Genomic DNA, 18,327 nt, shown 5'->3' with positions numbered 1-18,327 from the left:
TTATTGTTTCATCAATGGCATGAAGCGATTTTAATTAATCGCCCAAAGTTTGCCAATTTCAAAGTTTTTCGGTATTAGTTCGTTGTCATGTTCTCTGGCCAACAGTTGTCGGCATTTTAGATTATGTTTTGGGGGTTGCTTTTTCAATTAAGAGCCGCAGCAAGAGCCATCCTCTAGATTTAATGTTACGCATACGCCATGTGTGCCATCTATGGTTACCATGTTCGCACACACCCACAGCACCACACACACAAGCACACATGCACACAAGCACACGCAAACAGGACAACTGGTAAAAGTAGCAGATTGGTTGCTCTGCCGGCTGCAAATCCTGTTAATCACCTCTATCACAGGTGAGGCATCTGCACGTAGCTCACTTTTTGCCGCTCTAAGTCGCAGTCGTGTTGTTACAGCAGCATGAAAGAGACAGTAAAAGATAGTTGGAACGAGATGGTGGGTGGGGCGGAAAACTACTTACAACCACAGCTGGTAGCATGTCTGTTTTTTAGCTATATATATATGTTTTATTCTAGCTATTTTTGATACAATTTATATCTGTTTTTACAATATGTTTCTTGTTTTTTGGAGACATTATAAATAATTTATTTCAGCAGCTAATATAATATATATATTACATATTATGTGTTTGTATCTTTTTCTTTTTTTAAGTTGCAGTTGCAGTTTTATCCATTTATCGCATGGCATGTGATAAATTTTCATTAGGGACTTGTCTAGGTTCTAAGCTTGCCAGCACTGTTTATATGTTTTCATATGCAGGTGGAGAAGTTAAATACACTCCGGTCCTGTCGACTGAGACTTTGATCCGGCTGAAGCCTCCATCGGTAGTCTAATGCTGCAATTAGTGCCTCTTCCAAACGCAGTGGCTTTTTGTGGTCCTGGTTTTTATGGCCCTCATTTGCCGATTTTGAAGGCGAGTGCATTACTGGCTTTTCGCTGACCTTTAACCGCTGGTCATTTAGATCCAACCTCTCCGCGGACCACAATGAACAACTATATGTGGTTGCCAGAAATTGCGTTCCAAATCTAAACTATCCGATTTTAGGTTTACAAGTTTTCTCCATTGTTTGGCAACGCATTCTACTCTTCAGTTCTTTTCATGTTCCATTGTGGGATGTGGGAAAAATTACTACCCAAGGGGGGTGAGGTCAATAGGTCAAATTTTAACAATGTGAGTCAAATATCCCGCATATATCGGCCAGAATTGAAAATGGTCTCAATTATTAAATTTAAAGCAATTTATTTTTACTGCAGAAAATTGGCGTATTTGGGGTATATCTTTTTTATTTCCTGGCAATTAAGAATATTCTATTTAAAATATATTCCCTTGGCATTTTTATGTTAGCTTTCTGCGATTTTTGCGTGGCTGGGAAAATTCCTATTTGTTTGGCATGCTTTGGTTTTCATATTGATTTATATGAAGTGCGCTTGAGAGTGTGTGCGTGGTGGGAATGCAACAAGTGCAACAATGCAATCAGCACACGCACACTCGCTCAGCCGTTTACACAGCCCCATGTATTTAAATGTTGCCCCAAGCATGTGTTTGTGGCATCGTGTGGAATTCTTGCATCCTTATATGTAGTACATTTTACAGGGCGAGTTTGTGTGTGCACAGGAATAAAAGATTTTTAGTTGAAGTCTAGATAAACATTGTATAATATAATTGCTAAGGATTTGAAGAAAGCCTTAAAGTTGCATGGTTTTCATTTGATACTCTTACGATGCGTATCCTTTAAGCTCTATTATGTTTTAAGCATAATCGGTAGAAAATCTAATATCTAATAACATTTTTTTCTAAGTGCGTTAGCTGAGTGGTAGTGGAGCATATTGAAATTGTTGCCATAGCGAGCGTAATCCCTGCCAGGGTTACGCGCTCTGAAAAGGGCAGATCCACAAAAAACACAACGAATGCAGGAGCAGAAGCAACGCGATCATCGGGGGAGTTAGCGCTGAAATCGCTACAATAAGGCGACTTTAATCAGAACCTCTGCATATTTGCAGGTTTTACAAGATCCTTGCTTCGAGAATTGTAAGTTGTTTAAAATACGTCAAACTAGATATTGGTCGTATACTGGTCCGGTATTTAGTGCCAAAAATTAATACTTTTATGCAGTTCACCATATGTGTGTATGGCTATAATTCTTGGCATATTTTTAAAATTCGAAATCCAATTAAGTCTCAACTACACCAACTCCAAAAATAGAAATAAAATAAAACTCAACAGCCTCTGACAAAAACTTATCGTGTTTAAAAATGTCTGAAAATTTGATAAATTACAGTATACAGTAATACAGTATATACGGCGGTTGCCACCAATTTCATTTCCCTTTTCTGCCGTTGCAGAGCAGGTATTTGTCTTCTTATATACACGGTGTCAGTGACCAACCGTACATAAGCCGCGCATCTTAATTTTCTTAGATAGCTAATAGAGGCTGCAAAGTTCGGCAGTGAATTTAAGCCCTGCACACACAGTTGTATGAATTTATTTATGTATATGCGTTTACATTAATTCGGTTTATATAAAAATAGTCCGCTTAAAATCGTTAACCACTTAAATAGATCGGACAGTTTATGTATCAAATAACGATACAAACAACATACAAGTCACATATTGTGAGAATTTGGTTACGCTTCTGTGCACTTAACCCTTAAACAACCCGATAACATTTATTTTTGAATTTGAAGTTATAAATTATCAATGCTTTAACATGTGGGCTTCGTTTAAAAATCTTTAAGTGCGCATTCAATTACGAGAGCATTTACGAGTGGGATTTATTCAACCCTCGTGTCGGACATATATTATTATTTTGATTATTTTTATTTATTCCAATTTTATTAAAATGGAAAAAGAGAAGGAAGTACTGGCAAAGCCAAATACTAGTTTAATATTAGCTATGTAAAAACACCACACGGCTATGAGCGATATTGGACGTATGAGAACTGCATTTGAGGAAAAAACAATTTCGTTCGGTTGGTTTCAACTGGAATACCGAATGCAACTTCTCGAAACACATTACGAAAAGTTGATGAATATCCCTGCCGACAGCGACGTGCTAAATCCAGCTAACGATTTATTAAATCTGTTGAGGAGTTGTGCATAATAACAAAGGCGTTATATCGGGCTGCAATGAGAGGAGTTGAGCCTCAGAGACTTAGCCAAAGGGAAATCAGTGAATTTAAATTATTTGAATTATAAAAACGCATTGGTAAGTCTAAATAATGTGTAATGCAACAAATGCTTGATTTCTTTCTAGACAAATTCTCAATTATCAAAACACTCTGCATCAGCTTTGAGGTCTCTTATCGATAAAATATCGGCTCTGTATGCAAGTTATCCAACCCGTGAATATAGCACTCTACCCCTGTTAATAAACAATTTCAAGCTCCAATCTCAGCAGCCTTTCCTTCGTCCTTGTTTTTGTCGCTAGCACTTAGCCACCTCATAAATAACCAAACTTAAAGTAAACACCAGTCACCAAATTTCAATTTCACAATGCTGTGAAATAATGTCAGTATAAAGCTTTTATCCAAAACATATTTGAAAGTTCAAGAAAATTCTTAAAGAAAAGTTTCTGGTCGATGTAGAGTGGGTTATGATTAAGATTTAAAATATCAGTCTGAGTCTGGATTAGATCTTGAACAGTTTCAAATTAAAGATAAACAATAAAAAAATGTATTGTAATAGTATAAGTTCCAAAGTCTATCACCAATAAAATTGTTAATTTTAATAATATAAAAATATTTTTTAAATTTATTAAACAGTAAAATTTTTAATTGGCGCCCAACCTGGGGCGGTGTTTTTCAAAAGTTCTACAAAAATATTAACGATAATAAGTTAAATATCAAACGGAACTCGCGCCGCCAAAAACTCATATTTTTAGTGGAAAAATGAAAACATCCACATTAATCCAACGACATCTAATTAATGTGACAGTGATCATGAAAAAACTTACTTGGAAATTATTTAATGTAATAATACAATTCAGAATTTAATATTTAAAAAGGTGGACTGAATTCTTAATACAAATTACAAGACACTTAGAATAATAAAAACCAGACTAAAGAAGAAAGACAATTAAATCAAAACCAAAATCCATAACCAAATATATTCAACAAATAAATAATCAACACCAAGAAGAGTTGGGGGCAATCCCTTGCTACAACTAAATACAAAAAAATTGAAGGGCGACCCAAGCAGATAATAATTAGGACAGTTAACCTGAAGGAAGACCCCAACAGAAAGAAATCAGCACAACTAAAGGGAAGTAAGGCTCCAACGGAAAGTATCATGAGCAAAAAATAATGTTAAGTCTTTAAAATGAATTAATAAAATAAGAGCTAATTACAGGGAATACTATAAAAGTTTTAAAATAAACATACAACATCAATGGTAAAAATTAATTAAAGAAAACAATCTGGAAAATTCAATGAATAGTTTTGAAAATTTGAATTTAACAATGGCAACCGGAGGTTCAGCACCAACCTTTTCTAGGGGCTGGATATCCAGCGCAACCAATCTGACAATGGAATTAATTAACGGATTAATAAATGTACAATTGGCGAAGTGACTAGAAAAATTGAAGGGATAGAAGCGCAGTTAAACGCTAGCAGAAATGTAGTAGAGGATTATAAAATATAAACAACAAATATAAACTATAAAATGCGAAATTACCCTAGAGGTAGTTCAGTTTTTACCAAAGTTCACAGGTGAAACAATCCAATATGTAGGCTGGAGAGAAGCGGCAGAAACTGATATGAGAAGTGGGCTTGAACTTTTCACTTTTCAAGCCCACTTTTAAATACAATATTTTAAAACGCATTAAAAATAATAATAATATTTATACTTATTTTTTTTTTTGCTTGGAACAAAAGCGAAAAGGAACAAAAATATTCAGAAGTAATAACATATAATTTATAAGTTTTTGTAATAAGAATGCAAAAAAAGGAGGCTACCTACAGATTTTGGGCATAATCTTCTTCGTTTTTCAGTTATTATAATTCCTGCTGGGAAAACTCAGCTGCTTTGCTACTGGCTAGTATTGATAATAGTTTTAAAGCAAAATTTGACATACGAGGGTAATAGTTTACATGATTTTTCCACCATTCAATTGCCTCCAACTTTTCGGGGAATGGAACCCGTTGTCCACAATGTCTTCCAATTTCATCTAATGCAGTTTCAATAATGGAATTAGACGCAGTTACTAGTTTTGGGAAGTAGTGGTTTTAGAAAATGTTGTTTTGTTGTTTGTTTGAAAATAAGTTTGCATAATCACAATTATTATCCTAATCGGCATTCCATTTTTGAAAATCCATCGACTTGAGTCCCAAGATCATGTCACAAAGTTTAAATTCTTTTTCATAATGAAGAGTGATGCCCAAAAAGTTTCTTTGGACATACTCGTCAGTCCACATGTCGACATTCGCACTTGCTCCTCCACTATCCACAGCTTCTATTATCTCGGAAGGGGTACTCCTCTTCTCTTCTGCATCCGATTGGACTTCCGACTTTATGTTGTTGGATCAGGTAGTAAGTCATCGACGTCTACATGGTCTCCAAAGACTGCACCGTTTTTTAGGAAAACCTTTACCAAAATTTTTCATTTTTTCAATTGCTTCTTTCTGTACGATTTCTGAAACCATTTTTAATTCCGTTGGTCATCTTAACATTTAAGGCGGGATAAATTGGAGGTGTGTTTTTGTAAAAATGCTTGCCTGCTCATGCTGATTTTGACTGGGTGTTTGTAAGTACCCGCAATGTGAGTGGTGAGTGGCACCCGTACTCAAAAATTTTGAGTGTAAGTCGGGTGTCAAAAATGCCATTCTTCAGTTCTCTGGTTCCAACTATAGTTTCGCTAGTTAGGCGAGGCTCCTAGACTAGACTCCTAGCTGTACGAACCATAGCTACTCTGGTGGCACCGTAGCCGCCTGGTATGACTTCCTGGATCCGCCCAAACTACCACGTCAATGGCGAAATGTTGTCCTCCTTCAGCAAAACAATGTTTCCAACCTTGATGTCAGACGTGTCGACGCGCCACAAGCTCATTCCTTGCAGTAGGGACAAATACTTGCAGCTCCATCTTCTCTTACAATTTCAGAAGTGGGATAGCTGTGAAACTTCTTTTTTCCAAGATCTCAACCTTCAAAGCGAATCAACGAAGTATAAAAACAGTAAATAAATATTAAAAAAGTAAATTTTATGAAATGGAAACAATCTGTGTAGACGAATATACGGCAGCGGAACTGCGCAATTGGTTAGAAAAAGTAAATAAGCATAATAAACATAAATATAAACGGAGTGCCGCCTGATCCCCGAGGAGCTTGTCCGGCGATTGGTGAATTGAAAGTTAAATGCGTTAACAACGATTTGGAGCTCAACTACGTCGGAGAGTCAGCTCCAGACGATGACATGGAAAGCCCAAGAAACGTGATCGAACACGACGCCGGCGGAGTTGCGCCGCGAAGTAGCGAAAACAACACCAACGCTGCAAACGTAAATGTTTCTGACGATTTCAGGCCTTTAACATTTAACAACCACTGAGTTGGTAGCGAGGAAATTTTTCTAAGCAGTTAGACGTCATGTAACGTGTGTAGGTCAATGAGTTGGCCAAGTGTGTACAGAAACATGAAGGTAGAATACGATAGTGAGACGACGTTTGGGATTTTGAAGAACATGGTTTCCGCCATACGACTAACAGGAATACAGACATGGACTCTGCTCAGTTGCAGTCAATCATAGAAGGAGCCGTTAACCAGGCCCTAGCACAGCAGGAGGCTTGGCTGATGGGGTCCCCAACTAAGATCAACTAGACCAGGTTGGGCAACAAATGCAGAACCTAAATACGGAAGCACCACAGGTAGCAGCATATCAGAGAATTGACTTTAAGAAACGTTAAATATGAGTTAAAACTTGACATTTTAAAGTCCATTACCGAGTTTGAGGGGGACACAGACGATTATGTGGCGTGGCAGCAATCAGCCGTGGACGCCTACGAAATTTTGCAAGTCATAAAAAGATTGTAAGTCACACTACCAAGCTGTAACAATTATTAAAAATAAAATCAGGGGCGTAGCGAGAGCGCTGGTGTTCCATAACACTGAAATAAATTTCGATGCAATTATCTGTAATAATTGTTAGTGTATTAAAGAAATTAGTTGTTAATTTAAAAGGAGAGAAGAGCTTCTGCTCTAATTGAGATTCTTAATTTGAATGCGCAATGTGTGCTGATGTTGGGTTCAGCTAACCCGCACATATATTGCTTATATAAATGTATGCAGAAGGCACGCATATATTATGTGTAGCTTGACCACTTGAGTTGCAAAGTGCATGCTCAGCATTCCCACGCTCCGCGATCGGCTTATGCATAAGCGTTAGATCGTATAACCACAACGAGGATAGTATGAGAGGGTGTGTTTAAGTGTCAAGGGCAGGAAGGAGAAAATATGCAGAGTTCACCCGCACATTCACACTTGGTTAGAACACTTTTTCGTGTGTGTGCGGGCGGTGGAAAGTCAGTTGGAAAGTTTTGGCCCAGTGAGATAAATGACACTTGAACGTTTTATTTTCTCCGCTCCGGCGAGGCAAATAGGATGTGCAAAGGTGTTTTTCAGAAGGTTCATATCATTTGGGAATTAAAGGGTTAGCACTAGAACTACTCTAGCTTAAGTGTAGAAGGTTTGTGTTATTTAAAAATATATAAAAGTTCTAGTTTCGTTACTCAAAACTAATATATAGTTGATTGTAAAGATCCACTAAGATGTATTTTTTAAGCATTTATCAAAGTCTGTTGTTTTTTCTACTTTCTGAAAAAAGTTGTTATTTCACGATATTTTATTCGATGCCGTTTTATTGCTTTCTTATTTGCAATTTGGCCTTTTGTGCCGGCAACCAACCGACGGGAATACAACATGACAGCGACCCAAGTCTAGCTGTCTGTCGTGTGTGTAAAATATTATTGAAGACCCGGCTGAGAGAAGGCTGCTATATTCTGTCCTCTGTTCACAACTTGTCTGTTCCATTAGACATATATACATATATATATATATATATGTGTGTGGCACATGCTTTGATTGAGGTATGCCGCACCAACAATAACAGGCATCCAGCAGAAATCTCCACTTATTTATTAAATTTACTACGCTGCCTGTCGCCCGGGAGATGGCGCCGAAAAGCAGGCAACACTAAATGGAGCTCGAGATGGGGAACGGTGAGTGGGAGACTGGGGAACGTAGCCCCCAAAGGCAATGGGGGGTTCCAGAAAAGGGCTGAAAACTAAAGTTGACCAACTGTCAGAGGACTGGCAGCTCAAGTGGCCGGAACATGCCCCACCCAAAACCTCGGGGCTGTTGTAAATTCGCATTAAAATATGTCAGAATGACAAAAGTCTTAGCCCCTCTTTCATAATTTCTATAGAATTGTTTACGCAGCAGCAGTGATGATCACATTTTGTGTGGCTTATATATTACGATTATATAATGGCTTGTAGTAGTTAAAACAAATGCATAATACATTATTTTAAACCATTTATTTTTGTGATATCACATTCCAAGTCTTTTTATTTTCAAGTATAGTTTTTACTTTAATTTATCGGTCAAAGATGAATGGTATGGTATCTCTAGGTGGCCTTCATTTTTTGTACATATTTTTTCCTGTGGTTCTGTGATTGCTTTCACCCTCCACTGGCAATCCTTTGAGCTGTTGTCGTCGCCTGACAAATTGATGCTTTGACATCCTTCGAGCAAAAGTTTAATCTCTCTCATTGACGAAGTTAAGGCGCCCTGAGCCGTTCAAGTGTGCAAATATTTGCCGGCTGTTCTTATTAAATCTTTTTCGGGTATTGCCTTGGGGTTTATGCATCAATTTATCACCCCGGCTGAGATTACGTAACGAAACTCAGATTAAGGACATCCTCCTTCCGCCTCGACTCCATTTCAATCAGTTGGGAAAGTGGACAAAAACTTCCAGCACTTTGCTGCAATTTGGGATGGTCGAGAAAAACGTTTTGCAATTACCACTCCGAATTTGTTGTCATTACTGCACTGGCTGTTCCGGAGGAAATGCCTTTGAAGTTTCGTTGCAGCCGCTACCAACAATAAGTGTCATGTGAGACCCACTTCCGTTGACTCATTTTTCGTTTGCCTTATTTATGTGGCAGGACTTAATGACAATCATGTCCTGGTCCTCAGATTGCCGTTTCCAAATGCCATTCTTTGTTTATTTTTGTGCAGTTTTTGCCGAAAACTTTCGTCTCGTTCGTCGATTGCATTTCCCCCCAATTTCAGTTGAGTTCAAGTGGGTGGCACGGGACACATGCCCAATTTATGTTCAAACTTTACCCTCATAAATGTGACAGGACGGGTTGAGGGGTTTCTGTATAGCATTTGCTTTGCAGCTATGCCTACGGCTTGGAATGCACTCCACAACATGTCCTTGTAGGTGCCATACATCAGCCTGTGACAACAAACAAATTCCCACTTTGTCGTCTATGTGAGCTCTGTGAAAGCGCTTATTTATATCAAAGCAGACATTATGGATTCGCAAATGAGTGTGCTTTAATGCAGGTACTTAATTTTCAAAAGGATCTGGTTAAGCATTCACAAAGATAAATATCGGACTGTTTACCAGTGTGTACTTAAATTTTGTACTTTAATATTTTGGAGAGAGTACACATAAAAGACATATTAAAAAGACCGCATATTTCTTTTTTAGTTGACAATCATATTTGGTAAAAAAGCGCAGGCCTTCAAAATGCACTTCTGCAAAGTTTGCAAATATATTTGGTAGCAAGCTAAAGTTTCTTTAAAGGACATCTGGTGAAAACTTTTGATTATTTTCGGGCCTTAGTCACCTGCTTTATTTTGTATCTATTCACATAATGGCACAGATTGGGATTACGCCTAGTTATTAGTTTTGTCATTTTTATGGAAGAACAATAGTCCCTGAACTGACCTCGTGCTGAGACTTCATTGATTGAGGTTGAAGAGTAATTTTGTCTACTAAAAAAGAGCTCAAATCTAAACATGATTCAAGTTGTTCCTTGGGATTTCGAGTATTTGATTGTATTTACATTGTGCCCAAATCATGAATGTTCAAAACGCCGAAGCGGATAATGCTGGATAAAGTGGGAACCCTTTTCACAATTTGAAAATTGTGTTACTCGAGATTGTCAGCTAAGTAGATACCAAGTAGTTGAAATCCATACGGGTTATGAAAATGTATATTCATATTGTGCTCGGTGAATTTCAGTTGCGAGCCAGCGATGCAGATATACACTTGGTCGACTTTGCAGTTGCAAAGATACAGCGAAGCACTTGCAGATTCAGATACGAATGTACAAAGATACAGATACTGTGGAGGTAAGCTAAGCCAGCCATTCGAGTGGCAATTTGTGCGTGCAACGATCCGGAAAAGCCACTCAAGACTAGGCGAGCCACATGTGTAAGTACACCGTGAGATTGACGCCTTTGATCTGAGAATCAAAAAAAAAAAAAAATATTCACAAATTCAAGTCTCTAAATTACTTTATAGCGAGATATTTCAATGAAATTTTTTAAAGAAATTTTACATAATGGAATACAATTTTTTTTCTAACTAAGCGATCATTTTTCTATATGCAGCAACCAAAAGTATGAATAGAAGTTGCCGAGATTACTGCAAATGTGAATGCAAAGAGGGTTTGTGGCGCATCTAAATCAGCTGGCGAATTGCATGTCGGGGGCAATTTCAGCGCGAAAAGCTACAGAAGCCGGAGAAGCGGCTCAATAAAATAATCATGAGCTTGCGTTGGCCGGAAACAAATGTGCATTTAACATTCATGTTGGCCAAAAATCAAATGCACACATGCAAGCACCACCAGGACTTAATCCTGCTGGTCCTGCCGCACTACCCCATTCCCCCGCTTCCTCCATCCTTGCAATAATCTTTTCGCTTTTCCTTTTGCTCCGACTGTCTGTCAGGGTTATGTAAAACCAGCCACAAAGTCATTTCACTGAGCGGATGTTTGCGGCCAAATGAAGGGGCAGGACACGCAGCTTCAAGTGGGCTCCAAGGGGAAAAGCGGAAAATGGCGCGGGGAAGGGGGAAACCGGGCCGAAATCGGAAAATGGACGGGCGAAAAAGCTCCAGTGTCTGTGCCACGTTTAGCACGCGCACGGTCGTAAATTTTTGGTCTGCACAGCCCCTTGGACAGTTTAATTTCGATTTCCCTTTTATCCAATGGTTGCGAAAATCGCGCGTGCAGTCCAAAAAAAAAAGAGAAAACAACGAAACCAGTTCAAAGAAAATCGGTGAAAAATCGAGGAAAACTCCTGTCGGATGGCAGTGGCCATCGGCGGAAACGAAAGCGACAAATGCAAGAAAGTCGCAAGTAATTCGTAATGCATAAATAAACGCACTGAGCGGCGACATTAAGGACATACGCAAAAAGGACACAAAATGGAATTTTCCTTTCCTTTTTTTGTTTTTTTTTTTTATAAATTTTCCCCCTGTCAACGCTGCTGCTACTGTTGTGACATTTAAATTAAGTTCGTGATTTGGCAAATTTATTTTGATTTATGCACTTTTGCATACGAGTGTACATGTGGAATGTGGAAAATCTAGTTTCAAAAGAATCTCGCTGGCAAAAAAGGCGAGGACACACGATTAATTGCCTCGTCATGGCTGGGAAAATTAATTTCAATTTTTGAATGACATCTAATTGCGATGCCAAAAGGGATTTCAATAAATTTGGGCCATTACTCGACTCTGGGTCATTGGAATGAACTAATTACGACAGGAATCACATTTGGCTTATCCCAAAATCAATCAAGAGCTGGCGGAAATTAACCATATATAGAATACAAATAGAGTCATGAGCCCTGAAATAATTCAATAATACGAAAAATAGATTGCTGGTGAATAAACTAACTTTATTTTTCTACTTTGCCTTTAATACAAAATATTTATTTCATTTATGAATTAAGATTGCACAAGCAAAATAAATCCGTTCACAGTGAATTTTCTCATCCATATTTAAGTAGACTTTCGGAATATAAACCTTTTACGTTCTCTTCCCCAAATCCCTAACTCTTTCGAAGTCCTACTACACGTTCATAAAGATACAACAGAGAGGGCAGAAAAAAAATTGAAAAAGGTCAAGTGGCGGTAAATATAAACTGTGTATGGCATAAAAGTTTATATTGCACATTTGCACACATGCAGGCCACTTAGTCATAAACGTATCTCTGTCCGAACAACATGTACATATTTATGCATTGTGTATAAATTTTTCAATATAATTTTATTCGCTTACTGGCCGCTACTTCTGAAATTTGGTTATCACTGAAACGTGTGTGCGCAGCAGATTACTCTGTCTCTTTCTCATGCCCTAGGACTGTCACTTTCTTGACTCACTCTTCCGTCTCTTTCTTGTGATCTGCGCTTGTCTCTTTCATGTCGACACTGTCCTTCAAAAAATTTTATTGCCTCAGCTGCGAGAGTCGCATTAAAAACAAATCAAAGATACAAAGGACATAAATACTTTTACGAGTTGAAAGCTGTCGTATTATTTGGAAGGAAAGCTGCGTAATGTTTGAAAGGGATTTTCACCAATTTTGTCAATTTTGTTATGATTTTTCACTCAACTGTTACTCAAGTTGTGCAATTTGGCTCAAATAGAAGACGGGCGGAATCGATTTGATGAGTCCATTGATTTGGTAAAAAAAAAACCCGAGAAACCAGGCCAATGAATTATTTAGCCAATTTAATAAAATACCAGACACCGAGCATTGTAATTAACTTATAAATAATTACATTTTGCGGCTGCGTTTAACTGGGAACCGCATACAAAATGAACACATTTGGCTTTTTAATTTTAGTGTTTGCATGTGCGTGGTCAATAATTATAAAACCTCTGATGAACCAATAATTTAGCTATTGCAAGTATTTTTCTTGCCAAAGCTTAAGTTAGCCAATAAACTTGGAATAATGTAATCATCATAAACCGTCGTATTTATTTTCATGCTTTTTAATCAACTGTTGCTCATTAATTGCCGATTTACTGGCAACTGGCTGCTATTTTTGCGAGTTAAATAAACAAAGTGAAATAACCGCATGATTGATGATCGCTAATTAACTTTGATAATATTAATATTATTATTGTGATTATTGGGCCACTCGTTTGATGGTAATGAAATGACCTGGTTACCTGTGAACATCAAATGCCATTCCGGCCATGCGATCTAGAAAGCTTGTTAAGTTCGTATAATCAGGATGGCCGCTGGTAATTATGTGCATATAAATTGCGTGTTGCAGGAAAATGGATTTTATATCAACGATCCCCCCCATCTATTCTCTTGACTTCTGGCCTGGCCAGAATCGAAGTTAAAGCTTCTTTAACCGCTAAAATTCTGGCAATTAGTCAAAAAAATGGAGCTAAAATTGCCTGCGGTTAGCCGGCTTTTTTCAGTGGCAATTTGCCGGAATGATTTGGTAAAAGTTTTTCGATTAACCTAAAGGTCCAAGGACAACTATTAGGGGTAAATATATGTATGTGTGTGCTACAGTACACACACCCCTCATCATCTCCCCTGCGACACTCCTATTTTGGCCTATTTTTATGAGCGAAGTTTTAATGATTTACGAGTTATATTGCAACACATTCGCTTCGCACGAAGTTTTCCAACTTGTTAAGGGTTTTTAACATCAGCTGTTGCTGCAGATACACCGAAAAACTATAATTCTAATTTCATTGTTAAATATCTTAATTGTGTTTACAAATATTAAAATTTTTTTATATTTGTGGGCGGGAAAGATTTTTTTAGATAAAATATCACATCTATTCATAATATATGACAAGATATTTCTTAAAGAGTCTTTGTAATTACTTCATTATTTACATTTAATGGAAGACAAAATTATCTACTTTATTTTATTTAAAAAAAAATATTCAAATATTTTGTGCCGTGTTCTGTAAATTTCGTAAGTCCAGCAATTAAGGACCATCTGGCGGTGGGCGTGGCACTAACCAGATTCTCAATTTTCGGCGCAAATTTTGCGACAGGGAACGAATCGAAATTGAGTGAGATAGTCGAGTGCTCCATTGATTGAAATTTACGATTTGCGGGCCTGAACTTGTTGTCCTCGGAACGGAAATGTTGTCATTGGCAATTCAGGGCGCCATTTCGCCTTCTGGCCAAGCGACGCGTCAATTTTATGGCAAACGGAAGTTCTCGTGTTATTTATGTCCTGTGGGTAATCTTGGGAAGGTGGGGGGGCTATAGCTGAACGAGGCCGGCGCTGAGAGGAGGTGTTGTCCTCAATTATGCTCTCGGTGAAGGGGAAAACTCTCGCCTGGGGTGCCTATTTAATAGCTTATTAGGACGCCGTGAACGAAAAGCAAACAATGGCCGATGTGAAAATCCAATTAAATGTGACATCTGCCTCAGAAAATCCACGGCGTGATTTTGATATATGGGTTAAGTCGAGTGTGAGGCCCATGGCCCAATAAACAATTGATGAAACTTTCATTCGATCAGCGAAGCTAATTTATGAAGTCAACTGACGGTATTCGCTCGCGATGGTAATTGACAATGCCAAATGACTGACTGTGGGCCAGGCCCACAATTAGTTCCACATAATGATGCCTCATTATGGCCAGTAATTCATCAACACTGCTGGCACACCCTTCCATTCTCTGCACCCTGTCCCCTGCCCCATGCTCCCTGCACCACGGTTTTTCCCCAATCATAAATCACACCGAAATTTAGGCTCTTTCGTGACCACAGTGCGTATGGGCAATTTGATAAATATTCAAGACAAATATGCAAAGCTCTGTTTTCCCACCACTCTCAAGAAGTTGGGCCGTTTATATATACATTTTTTACCTAGCCAGAAAGAAGAGCATTATTTAATCTCGTTTCGCAGCGACATTTTATCTGGGCGGGAAAGCAGCGCTAATAAGTCTGCAACGTGACATTTGCCATTTGGCGGTTTGGTGGTAAATAAAGTTTTGGTCCTTGGACAGCCGGCGGCTGCAAATGAAGAAGATGACTTTATCGTGCCACTACGAAAAAAAAAAGAAAATGCGGAGCAAAAAAAGTGTACAAAAATGGCTTCGCCAAGTTGCCGTGGCGAATGTAAATAGCAAAACGTGATGGGCTTTCTGGGTGGGTTTGGGTGGTTTGGGTGGTTGGGGTGGTGAACTCGCAGCTAAAAGTGACAATAAATGCCGGCGGTTATGTATAAATTGCTAAAGTGTGCGGAAAGATTTACGGGTCCAACCAATGGACCAAAGTGCCGCCCAACCATGGTCCTTCGACCGCCCACTTTTCACCCATTTCCCACCGACTAGTTCTCAAACAAATAAGCAAAGCTCAGGGCCTGGCCAGGTGCTTTTAGCTTGATTGCCAGCTCAGGACGTTGCAAAACAGGTGGGTCTGGTGGATCTGGTGGTTCGGATGGTTCAGATGCTTCAGACGGAACCGGTGGATCGGGTGGGTCAGGTGATGGGCTGGCAAAGAAGCAACCCACCCACTCACAATGACAGTTTGGCCAGCACTCGACGAGGCCGCTTGTCGCATTCAAGTGGCAGATAGGGATGGCTAGAAAGGAGGGACTACTTCCATCAAGAGCTCAAGGAGCTGTTGCCGCACTTATAGCCCTGTTGCCACCTTGTCAGCCAAGTACTGACCTAATCATTTGCATGGGGTCAGTCGATTGATTTCAATTAGCTTGCCCTGCCTTCAAACGCCGACTTTTCATATTTCCCCTCTGCCAATATAGAAGAATTATTAAAAATATTCTCCCACAGACGGTGCATATAATTCACAAATTTGCGCATAATTTTTGAGGACACCGGATGAGTGCTGAGCCCAAACATCATTACCATCTCCATCTCCATCGCCAATCCCATCGCATTTGGGGCTTAATGAGGCGAGGGGCGTGGCCCTCCCACTTTGCCCCACTTCTTATGCCCAACTCACACTTGAACCATTTGTCGCCATATTTATTTTAATGGTTGCTCAATTTAATCACTTCGACATCGTCGCCACCCGCTGATGAACTCAAGTGGGTGGTGGTTGGAAATTTGAGGGGATTGGGTGGAAATTCATTGGAGTGCCGTGGTGGCAATTCGGTGGAGGCACGTAAAGCCGAGAAAGTCAAGGCTCCTCTTTTATTTTTGTGGTTGAAAAATGTTTCAAGATTTTATTTTATGCGACATTTAATTAAGCGAGCGAACTTTTTTTTAAGTTTTAATGGAGGATGTCGTCGAGCATGCGAGCAATATACCCACACACACACATTGAAAAACATGTAGCCATGCATACATACATGGAGTAGAACACATGCACAACGCTTTTCTCGAACACATTACGTATTACTTTAGCACACTTTACCCAACGATTTCACTACCCTCCACAAGTTATGAGGTACATCATAAGTAAAGCAAAGGTTTAAAGATATTTTTCCATATATATTATTAAAAATGTGGAAAAGGAATAGATACTAAAACATTTCAATAAGTATTTCGAGGTAATTAGAGAATGTAAGGAAAGTTTTGAAAGTAAAATACTGTACTTGCAAGTAACCATTTATAAATTATAATTTTTATTATTTAAATTATTCTCATTGTTTAATAGATTTCCAAAGTAAGAGTATACTCTATTTGCCAGCAAGAAAACTGCATATGTACACACATAATTCCCCCATAGCCTTTGCACTTTGCTTAACAGTTTATTAAATTGACTTTCAGTCGCGTGGATGCAGTAAAATATTTTGCGAGAAAATATTTGAAAATTTATTAAATCAACCCGGCAATGCATCTTCATCCCGCTATAGCATCGTCCTGATCCCGGTGGGTGCAGAGGATGCTTGCTTACAGGATGGGAGTCCTGGGCCTGCATTTTGTTGCCTGGCCAAGTGAAATGAGCTGCATCCGTTCTGTAGCAGCTGCAGGCGTTGCATTCTTAACGCCCCAGCACTCTTTTGCCCACACTCACATGTCCTGCAGCTGAAAAGGCCACGGGCTACCGCTGCATCCTGCCAGCCACATGGGTATGGGCATGTGTGTGTGTGTGTGTGTGAGTGGCTGTGGGTGTGCGGTTGCCACTGTGTGTGTGCGCACTTTATTCCTTTTCCTCTGCGCTAGCGCATTTCCGCTCCGCAGACACTGAAACTGATACGATGGCAGGCAGCGAATTTTGATGCATTTCCGGGGAAGCTGCACCACGTTTAATGGTGGAGCGCGCACGCGAAGAATTTATGTTCAATCTTAGGAAAATAATGATTATCTTTTATTTTATGGTTGAGCGCACGACGACATCCTCCTACTTCTTTTCTTCTTTTCCCATGCATCCCGGCCATATTTTCCGGATGCACAAGTAGCACGGAGTTCAGCTTACGATTGCACTTGTCCTGTTACAGGACAATTATCGGGCGACACAAATTGCAATTGCTCGAGGCTTCGGTCAATTGATGGCCGACCATTCATTATGTCCCGGAAACAGACAACAACAGACAAGGGGCCAACGCCCACAAAACGATTTAAATTGTGATTGGGTGGGCGTGGTGATTGAAGCGTTCTTCATGGGTTAATATCCTTTAGGGTCTTGGGAATTGACGAAGATTTGATAGTGCGGTTGACTGGCACATTTCCCCTTCTATATGCTTTCATAGTGCAGTCCGAGATGGCAAATCTCAATGCGTGTAACTGGGAGGCGCAATTTACAAAGTGCGGTTAAGTCCTTCAAAGAGATGAACTTTACGTACTCAAGATGGAAATCTAATAAACATGCTAAAGAAAATCTTTACACTAAAGACTAATCTGAAATTTAATTAGACTAGAAAAAGAAATGTTTTCTGGTCCCAATATATATAAAGTTCATATCTCAGAGCTTTAAGTGCGTTTTTGTTACACGTGCTATCTTTATGCAAGATTTGCTTTCTGGCAAACTTTAAACACTTCCACATGCAGAAATTATTCATGTTGCCTCATCATTATTTCGAAGTGCGTGAGGCGTGGTAAGAAGCATATCCTTGGAACTTTCCAAGAGGAAACCGAATAGTATTCGCTTTCTTTATTTCGTGCGGCGCGTGGAAGAACTTTCGACGGATAACGTCACTCAGGGCGAGATGTACTGAAGCCCCGCAAATGACGTAACCTGTTCCAATCTCCTGGAGAGCTCGAGAGCTCGCAACTCAAACACCAAACACGCAGCCACCCAACCACCCACTTAGTGTCCGACCATAAATTCCAATTAAAGTCGCCAGCTACTAACCGGCCAAAAACAGAGAGAATCCGCCAAGTGCGTTGGTGTATGTTTTTGGTTTTGATT

The 18,327-nt window shown here is 39.3% G+C and overlaps 1 protein-coding gene and 1 long non-coding RNA gene across 3 annotated transcripts in view, besides 3 other annotated features; both read right to left on the bottom strand.

Moving 5' to 3' along the window:
* Nucleotides 1–18,327, bottom strand: part of CG34386 (uncharacterized protein) — a 31,214-nt gene that overhangs the window by 6,835 nt on the left and 6,052 nt on the right. The window lies entirely within an intron of this gene.
* Nucleotides 4,934–5,852: a mobile genetic element.
* Nucleotides 6,613–7,137: a mobile genetic element.
* Nucleotides 7,192–7,397: a mobile genetic element.
* On the bottom strand, nucleotides 12,305–12,622 carry lncRNA:CR45022 (long non-coding RNA:CR45022). Its single transcript, NR_124611.1, has 2 exons — nucleotides 12,534–12,622; nucleotides 12,305–12,483 (listed from the first exon to the last, which is right to left on the bottom strand). It is a non-coding gene; the product is annotated as a long non-coding RNA:CR45022 (long non-coding RNA).

This window comes from Drosophila melanogaster, chromosome 2R (assembly GCF_000001215.4).
Source record: "Drosophila melanogaster chromosome 2R".
Classification (NCBI taxonomy): domain Eukaryota; kingdom Metazoa; phylum Arthropoda; class Insecta; order Diptera; family Drosophilidae; genus Drosophila; species Drosophila melanogaster.
Note: the sequence above shows the minus strand (reverse complement) of the source record. Positions and strands in the feature narration are given on the sequence as shown.